General features: G+C 45.4%; 1 protein-coding gene across 3 annotated transcripts in view; it reads right to left on the reverse strand.

Moving 5' to 3' along the window:
• The window catches only part of NOS1 (nitric oxide synthase 1), a 1,315,983-nt gene that overhangs the window by 921,961 nt on the left and 374,634 nt on the right, over positions 1-19,388 (reverse strand). For 2 of the 3 annotated variants that reach the window (XM_085636287.1, XM_085636290.1), the window contains exon 3: positions 2,690-2,827. The exons of the other annotated variant lie outside the window; for it this stretch is intronic. The gene's annotated coding sequence lies outside the window, so the exon portion shown is untranslated. The remainder of the gene's footprint in view (positions 1-2,689; positions 2,828-19,388) is intronic. 3 annotated transcript variants of the gene reach the window in all.

The following is a 19,388-nucleotide window of genomic DNA, read 5'->3' on the forward strand; positions in this document are numbered from 1 at the left end:
TAAGCAACTTTTTATCACTGTTGTGTGAGTTGTAGAAGTGGCGTGCAATCGGGTATGCGAATTCTAGATTTGTTATGGCCCTCTGGTGTTCAAGCATGCGCCTCTTGAGTTGATGTTTAGTACTCCCTATGTAGGTGATGCCACACAGACATTGCAATTTGTATACCACTTATTCTGTGGTGCAGGTAATGGATTTTTTGATGATTCTTTACCTGACATCATGGGTTTTGAAATTACTGATATACTTGCACGCTTTGCAAGAATTACACTTATGGAATCCCTCCTTCCTTTGTAACCAAGTTTCAGTGTATATATTCACTTAAAAAACCATAGGTTTCACACATGTTATAGTTAGGTGGATATTTCACTCGTAAAAAACCAATGAAATTCCCCCGTTATAGTTAGTTCAGATAACTATAACTCGCGCGCCCGCAATCCACTGCTCATGACGTCACATATTACATCACTCATGACATGGTTAGTGGCATCACTCATGACATCATCCTTGTGATAGAGAGGCGGTCGCGCGAGTTATAGTTATCTGAACTAACTATAACGGGGGAATTTCATTGGTTTTTTACGAGTGAAATATCCAGCTAACTATAACGTGTGTGAAACCTATGGTTTTTTCAGTGAATTTGTATGGTTTTTAAATGCTAAGTTATGTATGTATTATTATATTTTTTATACCTTTATTTTACAATAAACTACGTATAACATTTTTTTATGGTTTTTCACCGTGCGCGCACCCCGCGATTTAAAAAAAAAAACAAATTAAAATGTTTTTTTCTGCCTTTGGGGTCCTTCAGGGACCCCCTGACAAAGGCTAGGGGGTCAGGAACTCTCTACCATGCCCCCTTTTTACGTTCGCCACCTTCCTTTTTCACTCTCGCACTGAAAACAAACAAAATGGCGGCCGACACTTCCTGATTTCGACCGATTCGAACGTTGACTGACATGTAACCACCAACCAGAATTACGCTTGCGCACGTTAGGGTGCGCACACCGTGCGCGCACGGTGCGCGGCTATAGATATTTATGTGCTTTAACTGCAATTTTCTGAGGAACTACTGAACAGATTGACTCCATATATGCAAAAGGCACATCCCTGACCTGAGGACTACCTCTCTGCCAAATTTCAAGTGATTCTGTTCAGCCGTTCGGGCTGTACCTTCGACTAAAGGTCCTATGGGAAAATGCATGGGGAAAACGTGTTTTGGGACCCCCTTTATTCTCGGCCCCCGCTTGACGAATCCCCCCCGAGACTTTCAGGGTAGGAGCTGAGCGGAGCGCCCCATTAGTTTTGAAAATTTCGCGAAGATTCGTCAACCGGCGCCAAAGTTATTCAAAATAGAATTTTGATATTTCCTATGGAAACACGGTCCTAACTATAACTATCTACTGGCGACCGCCAGTAGATTATATATATATATATATATATATATATATATATATATATATATATATATATATCCACATCAAACAGGAACCCACTTTGGAATGAAGCCACACGGAGGTAAGTAGTGCTCGAATTACTTTAATGACAGCTTGCCAGCAGGAACACTTCATGAAAACGACATCAATTCTCGTACCAGACACGTTTCAGGAACCTAATCCTTTCTTCAGTGGCATTTTGGAAGACAAGAGGAAGAGCGTTTTGGTTGCAAACTAGTCCAATTTATCGCACCTGCCCCGATGGGCGTGGCCTTACGGCATTCTGGGCGATGAAGTCCACACCATTGCTACCCCAGTGGGTGCGTTTTCTCAAGTCAAAATAAATCCTTAAATGATGCATACAATTCTTGAAGGCACCTGCTCCGCTTTCCAGCTGCCAAGTGAGCTTCAAACTGACATCTTCCTGTTAAGGCGTCAGCTTGCCTCCGTCCCTTTAGTTGCAGCACCATGTGGTGCCGTCACGGACCTGCTGTTGAAGCGGTGGGCTCCGTCCACGACGGGGTTGGGGCCGTTTTAAATCCACATCAAACAGGAACCCACTTTGGAATGAAGCCACACGGAGGTATATATATATATAACGCTCCAATGTTAAACAACAAAAGGACCAGCACTCGTGTTGGTTTAAATCCCGGTTGGGATTTTATTCGTGCAAAGCAAAAACAGACGCGTTTCAGCCGTAGCTTTCGTCAGTGTCAGCTCGCATCTCGAGGCGGAAGTTCATATATACAACATTTCATCAAATTAGAGGAAGGACTCACTTACATGAGTTTAGTCGCCATCTTAGAATGTGCAAAATAAACATTATAACATTACTTTTGCGTTATCTTTCTCTTTCTTTATCACGAAAAATGCCATTCTCAATTCATTATGATGAGATTCCCACAGAATTAATAATGGATTTATAATAATCACAATCAAAATCACCAAATTATAAAGAATCAACATAATTTTGGAATTAAATCAAGACTAGCGTGATCAATCTCAATTGTCTCATAAGGGTATGTCCAAAGAACATCGTGAACAGTTCATAATTCCTGATTCACGTCATTAAGCCCTAAATGGGCTGATATTGATTCATACCATCGGTTAAACTTTTATTCGTTTAAATTACAGTCGTATTATATTACCATTACCCTTATATGCTTATAATTCATAAAAAAATCATTTTTCAGTCCTCCCTAGTTTGTGCAACTTAAACAGATACAATGCTGCTTGAATTATATTTTATGTTTACCTTATAGATGGGTTATCAACTCTTCCCCAGCATTCAAGCCATTAGGTGACTTAGTCTGGAGTTCGATAATATATCTGGATTCCAGACGTCGTAAGCTTCTCTCTCTGTCTCCTTCCCTGATGTCATTGGGGATACAGTCTAGACAGAAGAATTTTAGAAGAGTTCTGTTACTATTGTGGTGGTTGGCAAAGTGACGTGCAACAGGGTAATTCTCATCTTTATTGGCAATAGCTCTCTGGTGCTCCAATATGCGCATTTTTACTGCATTCATGATGCTACCTATGTAGCGGTAGCCACATGGACACTCTAAACAGTATACAACATATGTTGTAGTACAAGTCATGAATTTAGTAATCTTATTGTGAGACTTTTTCCCAGGAACCTGATATATATATATATATATATATATATATATATATATATATATATATATATATATATATTAATGATCAAGCCAGCCACACTCGAAACGCCTCAGGGGACTCCAGGACCCAGCACGCCCTGCTTCGTGCCCGGAGGCGCTGACGCTTGCCTGTGCGCGCAAAGGTGCGTAAATTCAACATGCGGCCCCTGCTTCGTGAGAGCCGCCACCAGCCACACTCGATACGCCTCAGGGGACTCCAGGTCCCAGAATGCCCTGCTTCGTGCCCGGAGGCACCAACGCTTGCCTGTGTGCCCGGAAGCACGTAAATGCAACCTGCGGCCCCCGCTTAGCGGGAGCCGCTACCAGCCACACTCGAGTCGCCTCATGGGACTCCAGGTCCAGCATGCCCTGCTTCGCGCTCAGAGGCGCCGACACATGCCTGTGTGCGTAAATTCAACCTACGGCCCACGCTTCGCGGGCGCACCCAGGCAAAGCAAGGCCGGGCTAGGCTGCCCTTTCGCTTGCCACCCATCTAATCTATCGAGGTGAGTGCCACCAAAACTTAAGTTACAAACATCATATTAACTAATCATAGGGAAACGCATCGAGATACCCTGCCCCCGTCCCGCAACAAGTAGACAGCATGCGGGAAAGGGCTATCAGTATAATTGCCAACGAGATCGAATTAACAGAAAGGAGCTTGTCCCTGGGAGTTGTGACAATACAATCTGATTTTACGACAGGGGTAACTCCAACTGATCCAGTCGCCTCCCACTCTACTCTTAGCGCGCAGTCTACTGCTTTGAGTACCCTACCACCTTCTATTGCCTCAGAATTTAGTTTTAATAATGAGGACTCATCTAATGCACAGTGTAATGGAGTAAGTGCTGCTGACCCACTGTCGAATTCAGATCCAACTAGAACTTCTGAAGCCTCAGGGGCCAAACGCAAAAGGAAGGTGGTTAAACCAACTTGTTTAAAAAGGAAACAACCTCCTCGCACTAATTTACCCCACACTGTTCTGAGCTTGTGGGTACATGGCCCTTCACTCCCCGTAAATGCAGGTACTGTTGATCCTACTGTTGAGCTTGTCCCTACAAAGGCATCAAACTGAACTTCTTCCACCCAGACAGATATTGTAATCACCGCTTCCACTTGCAGAAATCCCAGTGATACCTTTATTGACACTATCGGGGACACTGTATGTGAGAGCATTAAAGATCTAATGGATAGGAACTTCACCATACTGTGGAAACGTTTCAATCGCTTGGACACTTTGACTAACAGAATAAGTTCACAAATGAAAACTCCCAAAACTGTAACTTCCAACAGGGTGAATTTGAATTCTAATTTGTTACCTAGTGATGTGTCTATTGCTAATTTATAGTCGCAAGTGCCTACATCTATTCCATCTATTGGTACCTGTGATACTAGCAGCAAAGTTAAGGAATGTTTCCTATCAGAATCCACTATTGCTCATGATAATCCACCCACCGTAGGATCGCTAGTAGTCTCCCTGCTACAACCATACACATGCCATCAGCCGTTAGTGCTACACGGTGGAGTGTCTCAGAAAGCGTTAACTCAGCAGGGGTATGCAACATGAGGGTGTTTCAGTCCCTGCGAGAATGGAAATTCATGAGCCGAGCAGGGAGGTACTAAGTTTACCCCCGGCAGCATGCCACTATGTTTTGGTCCTAGCAGGGGTACCTCCTCTTAGAAAAAACCAGGTTGAGACATGGGACCAATTGCAAAATAAAAGTGTAGATTGGCTTGTAAAACATAGGGGGTTCCGGGTGGCACCTGCCAGCGATATCATCATGGTACACAGGATTGGGTGGGTTGGCTCATCCATAAAGAATATTGTGCGAGACTGCATTATTATTAATTTTCATAATTCGACACTGGTGAGATCTCTACTGACGCCACAGGAGCCAAATATTACTAAATTAACTCACATCTGGTCATTGCCGTTGGGCTATTTTTTCAAGCCACTCCCAGGGCCAAAGATTAAGGACGCTTTCTTTTTAACCACGCACAACAGGTTCTCCTTACTATCTGGTCTTTATAATCAGGATAGACTGGAACCCTTCCCGACACTAGATGAGCCCACCACTATATTGAATATGGCCACTCCCTCAGGTCCTCACATTTTAGAGACCCACCCTACTACTCCTCCAAGTGAGACAAATCTCAATCTAAATATATTAAGCTGGAATGTTGCCGGTTTGGCATCCAAAATAAACACACCAGACTGGATAAAAATAGTTTATAAATAGGACATTCTCATGCTACAGGAAACTTGGGACACAAGGGATTTATATTTAGAAGGGTTTGAATGTTTTAGCATCGTTGTCCCCATCCCTAAGGTCGGCCGCCTGTCTGGTGGGCTTTCAATTTGGGTTAACATCAATGCAGGAGGCAGTACAAAGGCTCTTGTTACAAATAAACAGGGGGCTCCCATCTGTTTTATTAATTTTTATAATAATGACTTCCATACTACACTGAACGTGAGTTTTATTAATCTGTTTAACTACATTGCTACCTTACAGTGCCAAAAGGTTTACCATAAATTAGCTGGAATCTGGATTTCTGGAGGTAATATATTAGACATATATTCCTCCTTTAATGTGCCTCCGTGTAATAGGGGGATAGAATTACTGGATCATTGTCCAACACTAATCTACCTAATGTCATGGAAATCATGCAGTACCCCATAAGGACAAACAGGTTGTGCCAACATATAGTGGCCGAGGCAGTGCTTCCATCATTGATTATGTCTTTATATCTACTACCTTAGAAGATTGCTTGATAAAAGCCGAGGTTGTACCTACTACTCAAGGTGACCATAATCTCACTACATTAACATTAAGAATTGCCCCGAGAAGGGAATTTGTTAAAGAGTGTTGGGCAAGCAACCTAGCATCTTCTAACGATAATTTAAGATTGATTTGGAGAGGCGTTTACAACAATGATTTATTTCTCAGAATGGTAAGAGAACATCTGTTCTTTATTATCATTTGCTTGTCACCAACTGACCATAATCCCAAGGCAATTATTGCTTTTAACAAACTTTGTGGGGGAATCAAATCAATGATATCTAGGCCCATGGTGGAATCACATCATGGACCGAGATGGTTTGACAGCGAGTGCTCGCGTGTAAATAAAGATCTCCGCAAAGCACTTACAAAGAGCCCGAGAGACCTGGCTCTTATCAAATCTTTGAGGCACCAGTATAAGGCTAAAATTACCCTACGGAAAGATGAGATTATAAAGGAGCATTGGGACAACCCTGCATGTACTGCCAGATTTAAGAATGGGAATGGTTTCTGAGCAGTAGTCAAAGATATGAGGTCTATGGGCCATACATTAACTCCCATAAGCTGCAATATAACCAGCGAAGCTTGAGAAGCCCATTTTTCTAGAATCTATTCAGCCCCATTACAAAACAAGTATCTTTACACTCATCAAATTGCTTCTAACATTCAGATGTCCTTGCTAGAGGATGCCATCCAACAAAGTTTGGGCAACAAAGTTCCCGGTCCTATTGGGCTACCTATTGACCTCATCAAACATAAACCGGAGTTTTGGGCGCCCCTTTTATTAAAATGTTTTTAACAACCTAACCAATGTCAAAGGCAATGAAAAAGGCAATAGATCCAACCCAAGTTGCTATAGACCAATCTCCCTTATTGATAACACTTTGAAAATTCTCAGGAGGATCCTGTTTAACAAGATTAGGTTATAGACTGAGGAAGCACACATTTTAAATTCTTGTCAGTTAGGTTTTAGAAGTAAAGTTGGGACAGTTGAACAGTGCCTAAACCTTAACTTGATTATTGGAAAATATACCATAGCCCAGAAATCCCCTATTTACTTGGCTTTTATGGATCTTACCTCGGCCTTTAACTATGTCAACAGGTCACGCTTATGGTTGATTTTTAAAAATTTGGGTTGGATGAGGTTTTAGTTCACTTTTTAGCCTATTTACATAGGGACCTAAAAGCTCGGGTGAGGATCAGTAAAGGCGGGCAGGTTTCAGGGGACATCAATATCGGCAGAGGGGTCAGGCAGGGGTGTGTCCTGGCCTCTCTCCTTTTTATCCTATAAATTAACGGCCTTCACAACTCTCTGATTAAACTAACTAATGATGTTCCTAAAATTAATGGCAACATACTCACCGCCCGCTGTACGCCGATGACACGGTCCTAATGGGTCGCACACCCAATGCACTACGCACTTTAATTCAGGGATTTGTAGACTTTATGGCTGGCTTAGATCTTTGTACTAAATTAAAAAAATCTTTTTTAATGACCTGTGGTCCAAAAAAGAATCTCATTAATAAAATTTCTATAGGCTCTGAACATTTACATCGCACTTGCACTTTTCCCTATTTGGGGTTGGTATTCGCAGCCAATGGTTCCTGGGTTGATCACGTTGCACATAGTGGGAGCACCTTTTCAAAAGCCATTAACTCAATACTCTGACTCCCTCAACCAAAAAAGGCAGAGGTGGTTTTAGCTAATATCACATTTTTAAAATTACAGTGTATTCCCACTGCAACATATGGTGCTGAAATTTGGGGCTTCACAAAGTGTAGTAGCATCCAGGTTGAGGAAAATAGATTTTGTCGCAAACTTCTGGGGGCCCTGATCTCGTCTTCATGGTAGGTTTACCACAAGGAATTGAAACTGACATACATTGAGGACTATATCAGGGCTCGTCCAGCTATGTTTTGGCTTTCAATCTGGAAAAATCCGGCAGCGACTCTCACTAGAGACGTAATAATAGATTGCCTCAAATGTGAAAGGTGGAGGGACATACCCTGGCTTGCCGCTGTGAGGGAGAGCATAAACAGCGTGAATTTTGAACATATCTTTTTAAAACCAGCTGATATAGAGCACATAAATAAAAAAAATCCCTTTGGGAGGCTCTACACACTGTATAGAAATGTAAGATATGCAAAATCCTCCATTGCCAGGTACATGTCCCTAGTCGATGCATCCTACTTGTCATCAAACTTACCATCAAGCTACCTTTTAAAAGCCTTTTAAAAGCCACAGGCCGTTGGGAGAGAGGATTGCGCTTTCGCTTAAGGGCAAACACTTTAAATTTTTTACTCTGCTTCCCATTAGGGTACAATGCTAATCTGGACCATGTGCAATGTCCCTGCAATGATCATAGTAACCAATCCATGTTACATTTCTTATTTTTCTGCAATTTCTATCAAAAATATACTACATGTTTATTACAATTTTAAAGAAAATTGCCATAGTTGATTGTAAGGCAGCCTATATGAAAATCCTTGAATTGGAAGGGAATGATTTAATCTTTCGTGTGGGATCCTTTTTCAAGGCGGCAGTTCGTGCGCTGGCTTCAATGGGTACCCATTGAAGGCTGTCTCCATTAAGTGTACTAATCTGTACATTTATGATCATGGTTAAAACATCAGGATTGTAGCCCCAAAATGTTAAATATTACACTTGCTGAGATGGCATTTATGCATATTTTATCTTTTGGTACTGTATTATGTAGCAGAACTGTAATTTATTTAATTGTTTATCAACAGTCCAATGTATTTCATGCTACTATTTCATCCGTGTTTACAGGTCCCTATTGGGAATTTCCTACTTTTTTATGATGCTGCTGTTTTTATTGAAAATGTATTTTTATTGTTTAATGTATTTCTTGCTGTTATTTGACCTGTGCTTTTATGCGTATATTCATATCCGAATAAAAATCAATTTGAATTGAATTAATGATCAATGTATAATATTTTTCAAATCAAATTTTTTACAACTTTATACCCATACTGGGTGCTAGGATCTTGTAAATCTGTAATTTTAGAGGTAGCTAAACAATGTTACATTTACATACTTAGTTATAAACGTTCATAAGCAATACAAAAATAATGAATCAAGCAGTAAAAATATATTTTTGGTTAATGTTAATATTTTAAGGAACCACGATACCACCACGCACCGTTATGTTAAGTTTTTCTGGGAATGCGATTCCAAGGAGTCTGTAAAAAAAGTTCTAACTCAGTGTATAGACATTTTAAATTGAAATAAATCGTGAAGAGGTTTATTAACAATAATAAAAAATAATTTGTCCACTAGATTATGATGTTATATATTTTACGGAATCGTACTCCCAGCATGGTGGGGTCATACTTTTGTCGCGCACCCCAGGTGACCAACAACAAAAATTATTTGATTGGAGTAACCCCTTCCAATCATAGGAATTTCAACTTCCACCCGTTTCTAAAAATAGGAGGTTGCGGCTCTCATTCTGATTTGTACTAGTTAGGAAGCAGGCGGATTATTTTTTTGGTGTGCTTATTTGGTTTGAGAAAAGCAATGACTGGTTCTCCCAGGCAACGGGAGGAGGAAGAATGGAGAATGTTTGAGAAAGGAGAGGAAGAAGAGCCACGCAGGAAGAAAAGCGTTGTGTGGCAGTTTTTCACCATACCAGAAGGTGAAACGAAGGTCAGCATCCAGAAAGTTACTTGTATATCTGTAAAAAAATTCTTTCCTGGGGTAGTGAGAAAATTAGGGCTGGGGCACCTTCAGCATGTACAAGCTTCTCAGAACCATCCACCCTAATCGCCTCACATGGGCTGTGCTGCAGAAACTCAGACATCAAGAAGTGCTACACAATACTCATGAAATCTGAACGAAAATCATAAATTTGGGAATGTGTCAGAATCTTACACCACCGAGTGGTAACGTAGGAAAGGCACAACAAGAAGAAATGGTTTTATTTCCCTTTATTATTACTTTTATCTATGTTTACTGTATGGTGCACTATATATAGAAAGAGATAATTACCTGAACTGATTGATTTTGTACAGGAAGGTGTCCCTTCCAGCACAAAATTAATATAGTGTTCGAGCCAGACACAGCACGTTCTACCGGCCATTAAAGGTCCGCTTTACCGCTAAAGACCCGAAACAAGAGGAGAGGGCTTTTAATAACTGGTAGATCCCTCTTCAGAGGGCTCTACAGTTATGAGAACATTCTCCCTGTAGTGGGTAGAATGTTATAATTACTCAAAACAAAAGCCTCATGGAGCCCAAGGAGGTTTGAATTCCCTTGGAGTCCGAGAGGCCTTTGTTCACAGCAACACCTGTGAATGGAAAAAAACAGCTATGTTGCTGATTTGGGCTTATACCATCCAGTACATCTGGCAACATGTTTTAAGCTACCTTTTCTCTACCAGTTTCATTAGAGAGTCAGATCTCGCAATGCCAGACCTAAGACAAAATGAAAGTCTGACTCCTGTCTTGGCATCTTTCTAAAGACCTCAATGAGTGAATCAGTGCCTTTTAGGGGTGAGTAGCCTTTAAGCAGCGGCGGCTCCTCCATTAGGGCGGAGGAGCATCGCCTCACTGTTTTCTCGGAGTAAGAGAAGCAGAAACACATTTTTTTAATACCATTTCATGTTTCTGCTTCTTGCGCTGCAAGAAAGCAGGACGGTATGCTTGGTTGGGGGCAGGCAGGTGGGCAACTTGGGGAGGAGTGGCTTGCCCAATGCTGTGGACCCTGACTGTTTGGTCAGCCCTCTGGGGCCGACCAAACCAGTCATACGCACACTGCATTTTCTCTATGTAGGCTTCATGCAGCCTACATAGAGAAAATGGCCTCACTACAGGCGCCCGGCTAAGCGTCATCCGCACCAATCACAACGCTGCCATTGCAGAGTTGTGATTGGCTTAGGGGAGGGAGGATGCCTGCTTTCTGTTCAGGCAGGAAAGCAGCAGGAAAACGCGGGACCCGGCCAGGAGCGGTGGCGGTGCCGGCAGGGGACACGGTACGGTAAGTTTTTATATTTTAAATTTCCCCCCACGAACACCCGTGCAACCCCCCCCCCCCCCCCCCCCATGCCATGCCGGCCGCGACTGCTATGCTAAATGTCAATAAATGGTGGTCTGTAGGTAAGAGGGAGGGGACATTTGCTAAGCCAAAGTGGGGCATTTATGAAAATCAAGTCTAAAGTAAACACCGCAGTGTGAGAGGGGACATTACTATGGTGGGTCAGATTTAAAGACATCAGGGCTTTGAAAAAAACATGACCACTGGTTTTAGGTCTTCTTCGCCATGAAAACTGCAACCTCTCAATAACAGGAAATTATTTGAGGAAAGTATGTGGAGGCAGGGGGTGGTGCATTCATTCAACAAGTGACTGAAGTCTTTTTTTAGAATCTGGGGAGTGGTAGACTAAAGTTCTTTCTGACAAAGACCTGCTCCTAGTTAAAGTTTAAAGGCACGCGTTTCCACCCAAATCCTCAACGAATGCCTCGATGATTTGTAATTTAACAAGGGTGTGAAACGCAACGGCAACTCCACCGCCAGGTCTGGCTTTCGTGTCAGGTTTAACGATGTGGCAATTACCAGGCAGGGCCATGGGGATACGGGTAGCGTGGAAGCGTTTAACCAGGTTTCTGTACAAAACAGACATCTGGGGAGAGCGGGGTTAATAACTCCCAAACCTCCGCAGTGTGCTTCGCAATTGATCTATTGGAAAATATCCCCTTAAAGGAAGGTGATACTTCCAGGACCTCGTCCCAAGTTTGAATACGAGACCTGGTGTCCAAACATGCTGTTCTTTTGGCTAATTTGTTTTTTAGGCTCTTATCGTATTCTGTCCTGACTCCTGCTGACCCACTCGTGATTTTACTTTTACTTAACTGTAAGCCTATCTTCTTAAGATGGCGACCAGATGCATGCGAACCGTCAGCGATAAAGGTCATTAAAGAAATGCAGAGGCAGATGAGTATAAAGGACGATGATGGACTGCTGACCAAGTTTGTTGGCGGATTTGGGATTAATGAGGTTGGACGTTTGCAGAACATGGTTAAACGCTGTTTGGAGTGTGTGTGACTCATGGGGACAATATTCCGATTTTACATCTGTTGTGGAGCACTTAATTGGGGCAGCTGCTACGAGATTTCAAATACATTGCTGGTTTGCTAATGAATTTAAACACATACACAATGCAACAATTGCATGTTCATGTGCTTGTTTGCTTGTCCTCGGTTCACAATCGCACTATTGCGCTTGGCAGGCAGTCTCAGTTTGATGATTTAGTTCCATGCTACCTTTGGCTTCATGAGAAACCTTGGCTGGTGGGAAGTGCCAGACAGGTAAATTTCAGTGCAAACTATTTTACATGTAGAGTGTTTTCAGTGTTGCGCACCGTGCACAGAAAGGAAAGTCTGAAATGTTCTAGTGTTTAGATTTTTGCAGTTCCAATGTTAATGTATTTAGTTTATTGCTGCTTGTATGACTGTTGTGGTGGAGTGAGTGGGAATCATGGGACTTGGGGTGTCTTGGTCAGAGGATTGTGAGCTGGGACTCTCATACCCACAGCATACTATCTGCAGGAATGGCATCTGGCAGCAAGCACATGAGTGATGCTACTTCCACCACTCACAAGGAAAGGACATGCCAGGTCACCAAGTACACACAATAATAATTATCTTATCCAACACCGGGATAAGATAGCGCCTTTGGTTAACACACTTCTTGCAGACCCATGCCTGTAATCTAGTAGGTCTTGAAACCCAATCCTGTCAGACCCAATCAACGTTTCATCCTTCTGAGGTTGATAAGTACCACATATTGATTAAAAGCACAAATATGATTCAAGCCCCAACAGACAGACTCATCTGATTGAGCTACAGAATTGAGCAACTATTTTGGGATATAGAAAGTCTTCAGAAGATGTTAGATATGTATCTGCATTGAGATAGGAGTGCCCACTCCATGGTGAATGTACTCTACTCTCACAGCGTACAGCATAGAGCCAGTGCAGTGTAACAGCAGCATGTGGCATTGACCGCAATAAGCGGCCAATAAGAACTTTGTTTTGATACATTTAGTTTAGAAATTGTGGTGGGACATGTAGTATTTTACACCAAGTTTTTAAAGAACTTTTCTCAGGGTGGGGAGGATCGAAACCCCTAGAAAAGTTAGAGTGCACTTGCTACGGTCGCTAGCATAAAAACATTTGTTGATTAGTTTTACGCCTCACCACTTTCAAATTCCACCAGCTGCCACTGCCTTTAAGTATTAGATTACCTCCGTTTCAGAGCGCATGGTCTCCAAATGTGTGTAGTAGAAGCTCCATGGGTCACTTTCTGCTCATTATACCGAGCAGCCAAGTATGAAGCTGTGTGTTCAAGTACTTCTGTGATGCCTTAAACCAGATTGGTCGCACACTGCTACACCTACCAGGCGTGTTCCCCCAATGAAAATGGTCCCTGAAGGTCAGCGTCGGCGGATACACCTATGCTCGAGTGTGAATGCAAGTATGCATGGCATGTGCCATCCCTGGACACGTGCCTCGAGGCAGTTGCCTCTCGTCAGCAGGGAGTAGGAAATTGTGTGGGGTTGCTGTGTAAGCTGCTAAAATCGTTATCAGGTCTAGTACCTCTCGTAGCGCGCAGGTGCGTAACCATGAGTCCGTCGACTCCACCGGCTCAAGGGAGCCTGAATATAAAGTTAAACCAGATTGGTCGCACACTGCTACACCTACCAGGCGTGTTCCCCCAATGAAAATGGTCCCTGAAGGTCAGCGTCGGCGGATACACCTATGCTCGAGTGTGAATGCAAGTATGCATGGCATGTGCCATCCCTGGACACGTGCCTCGAGGCAGTTGCCTCTCGTCAGCAGGGAGTAGGAAAATGTGTGGGGTTGCTGTGTAAGCTGCTAAAATCGTTATCAGGTCTAGTACCTCTCGTAGCGCGCAGGTGCGTAACCATGAGTCCGTCGACTCCACCGGCTCAAGGGAGCCTGAATATAAAGTTAAACCAGATTGGTCGCACACTGCTACACCTACCAGGCGTGTTCCCCCAATGAAAATGGTCCCTGAAGGTCAGCGTCGGCGGATACACCTATGCTCGAGTGTGAATGCAAGTATGCATGGCATGTGCCATCCCTGGACACGTGCCTCGAGGCAGTTGCCTCTCGTCAGCAGGGAGTAGGAAATTGTGTGGGGTTGCTGTGTAAGCTGCTAAAATCGTTATCAGGTCTAGTACCTCTCGTAGCGCGCAGGTGCGTAACCATGAGTCCGTCGACTCCACCGGCTCAAGGGAGCCTGAATATAAAGTTAAACCAGATTGGTCGCACACTGCTACACCTACCAGGCGTGTTCCCCCAATGAAAATGGTCCCTGAAGGTCAGCGTCGGCGGATACACCTATGCTCGAGTGTGAATGCAAGTATGCATGGCATGTGCCATCCCTGGACACGTGCCTCGAGGCAGTTGCCTCTCGTCAGCAGGGAGTAGGAAAATGTGTGGGGTTGCTGTGTAAGCTGCTAAAATCGTTATCAGGTCTAGTACCTCTCGTAGCGCGCAGGTGCGTAACCATGAGTCCGTCGACTCCACCGGCTCAAGGGAGCCTGAATATAAAGTTAAACCAGATTGGTCGCACACTGCTACACCTACCAGGCGTGTTCCCCCAATGAAAATGGTCCCTGAAGGTCAGCGTCGGCGGATACACCTATGCTCGAGTGTGAATGCAAGTATGCATGGCATGTGCCATCCCTGGACACGTGCCTCGAGGCAGTTGCCTCTCGTCAGCAGGGAGTAGGAAAATGTGTGGGGTTGCTGTGTAAGCTGCTAAAATCGTTATCAGGTCTAGTACCTCTCGTAGCGCGCAGGTGCGTAACCATGAGTCCGTCGACTCCACCGGCTCAAGGGAGCCTGAATATAAAGTTAAACCAGATTGGTCGCACACTGCTACACCTACCAGGCGTGTTCCCCCAATGAAAATGGTCCCTGAAGGTCAGCGTCGGCGGATACACCTATGCTCGAGTGTGAATGCAAGTATGCATGGCATGTGCCATCCCTGGACACGTGCCTCGAGGCAGTTGCCTCTCGTCAGCAGGGAGTAGGAAAATGTGTGGGGTTGCTGTGTAAGCTGCTAAAATCGTTATCAGGTCTAGTACCTCTCGTAGCGCGCAGGTGCGTAACCATGAGTCCGTCGACTCCACCGGCTCAAGGGAGCCTGAATATAAAGTTAAACCAGATTGGTCGCACACTGCTACACCTACCAGGCGTGTTCCCCCAATGAAAATGGTCCCTGAAGGTCAGCTAAGAGAGGTACTAGACCTGATTATGTTTTTAGCAGCTTACACAGCAACCCCACTCTCATTTTCCTACTCCCTGCTGACGAGAGGCAACTACCTCGAAACACGTGTCCAGGGATGGCACACGCCACGCATACTTGCACGCACTCTTGAGCATAGGTGTATCCGCCGACGCTGACCTTCAGGGACCATTTTCATTGGGGGAACACGACTGGTAGGTGTAGCAGTGTGCGACCAATCTGATGTAACTTTATATTCAGGCTCCCTTGAGCCGGTGGAGTCGACGGACTCATGGTTACGCACCTGCGCGCTAAGAGAGGTACTAGACCTGATTATGTTTTTAGCAGCTTACACAGCAACCCCACTCTCATTTTCCTACTCCCTGCTGACGAGAGGCAACTACCTCGAAACACGTGTCCAGGGATGGCACACGCCACGCATACTTGCACGCACTCTTGAGCATAGGTGCATCCGCCGACGCTGACCTTCAGGGACCATTTTCATTGGGGGAACACGACTGGTAGGTGTAGCAGTGTGCGACCAATCTGATGTAACTTTATATTCAGGCTCCCTTGAGCCGGTGGAGTCGACGGACTCATGGTTACGCACCTGCACGCTAAGAGAGGTACTAGACCTGATTATGTTTTTAGCAGCTTACACAGCAACCCCACTCTCATTTTCCTACTCACTGCTGACGAGAGGCAACTACCTCGAAACACGTGTCCAGGGATGGCACACGCCACGCATACTTGAACGCACTCTTGAGCATAGGTGTATCCGCCGACGCTGACCTTCAGGGACCATTTTCATTGGGGGAACACGACTGGTAGGTGTAGCAGTGTGCGACCAATCTGATGTAACTTTATATTCAGGCTCCCTTGAGCCGGTGGAGTCGACGGACTCATGGTTACGCACCTGCGCGCTAAGAGAGGTACTAGACCTGATTATGTTTTTAGCAGCTTACACAGCAACCCCACTCTCATTTTCCTACTCCCTGCTGACGAGAGGCAACTACCTCGAAACACGTGTCCAGGGATGGCACACGCCACGCATTCCTGCACGCACTCTTGAGCATAGGTGTATCCGCCGACGCTGACCTTCAGGGACCATTTTCATTGGGGGAACACGACTGGTAGGTGTAGCAGTGTGCGACCAATCTGATGTAACTTTATATTCAGGCTCCCTTGAGCCGGTGGAGTCGACGGACTCATGGTTACGCACCTGCGCGCTAAGAGAGGTACTAGACCTGATTATGTTTTTAGCAGCTTACACAGCAACCCCACTCTCATTTTCCTACTCCCTGCTGACGAGAGGCAACTACCTCGAAACACGTGTCCAGGGATGGCACACGCCACGCATACTTGCACGCACTCTTGAGCATAGGTGTATCCGCCGACGCTGACCTTCAGGGACCATTTTCATTGGGGGAACACGACTGGTAGGTGTAGCAGTGTGCGACCAATCTGATGTAACTTTATATTCAGGCTCCCTTGAGCCGGTGGAGTCGACGGACTCATGGTTACGCACCTGCGCGCTAAGAGAGGTACTAGACCTGATTATGTTTTTAGCAGCTTACACAGCAACCCCACTCTCATTTTCCTACTCCCTGCTGACGAGAGGCAACTACCTCGAAACACGTGTCCAGGGATGGCACACGCCACGCATACTTGCACGCACTCTTGAGCATAGGTGTATCCGCCGACGCTGACCTTCAGGGACCATTTTCATTGGGGGAACACGACTGGTAGGTGTAGCAGTGTGCGACCAATCTGATGTAACTTTATATTCAGGCTCCCTTGAGCCGGTGGAGTCGACGGACTCATGGTTACGCACCTGCGCGCTAAGAGAGGTACTAGACCTGATTATGTTTTTAGCAGCTTACACAGCAACCCCACTCTCATTTTCCTACCCCTGCTGACGAGAGGCAACTACCTCGAAACACGTGTCCAGGGATGGCACACGCCACGCATACTTGCACGCACTCTTGAGCATAGGTGTATCCGCCGACGCTGACCTTCAGGGACCATTTTCATTGGGGGAACACGACTGGTAGGTGTAGCAGTGTGCGACCAATCTGATGTAACTTTATATTCAGGCTCCCTTGAGCCGGTGGAGTCGACGGACTCATGGTTACGCACCTGCGCGCTAAGAGAGGTACTAGACCTGATTATGTTTTTAGCAGCTTACACAGCAACCCCACTCTCATTTTCCTACTCCCTGCTGACGAGAGACAACTACCTCGAAACACGTGTCCAGGGATGGCACACGCCACGCATACTTGCACGCACTCTTGAGCATAGGTGTATCCGCCGATGCTGACCTTCAGGGACCATTTTCATTGGGGGAACACGACTGGTAGGTGTAGCAGTGTGCGACCAATCTGATGTAACTTTATATTCAGGCTCCCTTGAGCCGGTGGAGTCGACGGACTCATGGTTACGCACCTGCGCGCTAAGAGAGGTACTAGACCTGATTATGTTTTTAGCAGCTTACACAGCAACCCCACTCTCATTTTCCTACTCCCTGCTGACGAGAGGCAACTACCTCGAAACACGTGTCCAGGGATGGCACACGCCACGCATACTTGCACGCACTCTTGAGCATAGGTGTATCCGCCGACGCTGACCTTCAGGGACCATTTTCATTGGGGGAACACGACTGGTAGGTGTAGCAGTGTGCGACCAATCTGATGTAACTTTATATTCAGGCTCCCTTGAGCCGGTGGAGTCGACGGACTCATGGTTACGCACCTGCGCGCTAAGAGAGGTACTAGACCTGATTATGTTTTTAGCAGCTTACACAGCAACCCCACTCTCATTTTCCTACTCCCTGCTGACGAGAGGCAACTACCTCGAAACACGTGTCCAGGGATGGCACACGCCACGCATACTTGCACGCACTCTTGAGCATAGGTGTATCCGCCGACGCTGACCTTCAGGGACCATTTTCATTGGGGGAACACGACTGGTAGGTGTAGCAGTGTGCGACCAATCTGATGTAACTTTATATTCAGGCTCCCTTGAGCCGGTGGAGTCGACGGACTCATGGTTACGCACCTGCGCGCTAAGAGAGGTACTAGACCTGATTATGTTTTTAGCAGCTTACACAGCAACCCCACTCTCATTTTCCTACTACCTGCTGACGAGAGGCAACTACCTCGAAACACGTGTCCAGGGATGGCACACGCCACGCATACTTGCACGCACTCTTGAGCATAGGTGTATCCGCCGACGCTGACCTTCAGGGACCATTTTCATTGGGGGAACACGACTGGTAGGTGTAGCAGTGTGCGACCAATCTGATGTAACTTCTGTGATGCCTGCCTAACTAATAGGCCTGGGCGAAGCACTACGCTACGCTCGCGTAGTTTGCGAAGTTCGCGCTACTTCGCACTAGGCGAACTGCACGTAGCACAGTGCGAACACGCGTAGCGTAGTGCTGCGGTCATTTTTTGCTTGCTCGCGGTCCTCAACGTCAAGTTGGCGACCGCGAGCAAGCAAAATGACATCCCGGCGAGACTTTTTCCTTGTTCGCGATCGCGAGCATGGAAAATAAACCTCCCGGCGAGATTCCCAACGCGAGGAGGTCAGGTTTCTCATTGCGAGGGGTCGCGTATGCTCGCGATGAGAAACTACTAGTTTGCGTTGAAAAAGCTGCCGCTCGAGTAAAAATCTACTCGAGCTGCAGAAAACTACAGCTCGCACTGTGCAAGATGCCATTTTCAATGATTGCACAGTGCCGGTTGCTTGTTCGCACTGTGCAATCATTGAAAACAACATCTTGCACAGTGCGAACATGTTACTACGCAGTTCGCGAAGTGCTACGCGTAGCTCGCGTAGTGCGAACTGCACTTTGCGTAGCTTCGCGAAGTGCTACTTCGCGAACTACGCCCACCCTTACTAACAGATCAGTGCTCTTGGGACTGAGTGCTACAATGCAATATTGGTCCATGAGAATGATTGACTGTATCGTTTTTAAGAGTCATCAGCTGCAGTGCACGCGTCTGACTACACATACAAGTAGAGACATAACCGAGACATGGTAGCAAGTCAGACATTCAAACTTGACAGAGTATGATTTAAGTTTAAGGCACACACCTCACTATCTATGGCCTTCTTGCAGTGTACCTTTGCAGAGACTTAAATGGACTTGTATAGAGGTTAATAATACATCTGGCAACATGTTCTAAACCTCACTTTTCTCTACCAGTTTCATTAGAGAGGCATAGCTCACATTGCCA

Source organism: Triturus cristatus, chromosome 11 (genome assembly GCF_964204655.1).
Source record: "Triturus cristatus chromosome 11, aTriCri1.1, whole genome shotgun sequence".
Lineage (NCBI taxonomy): Eukaryota > Metazoa > Chordata > Amphibia > Caudata > Salamandridae > Triturus > Triturus cristatus.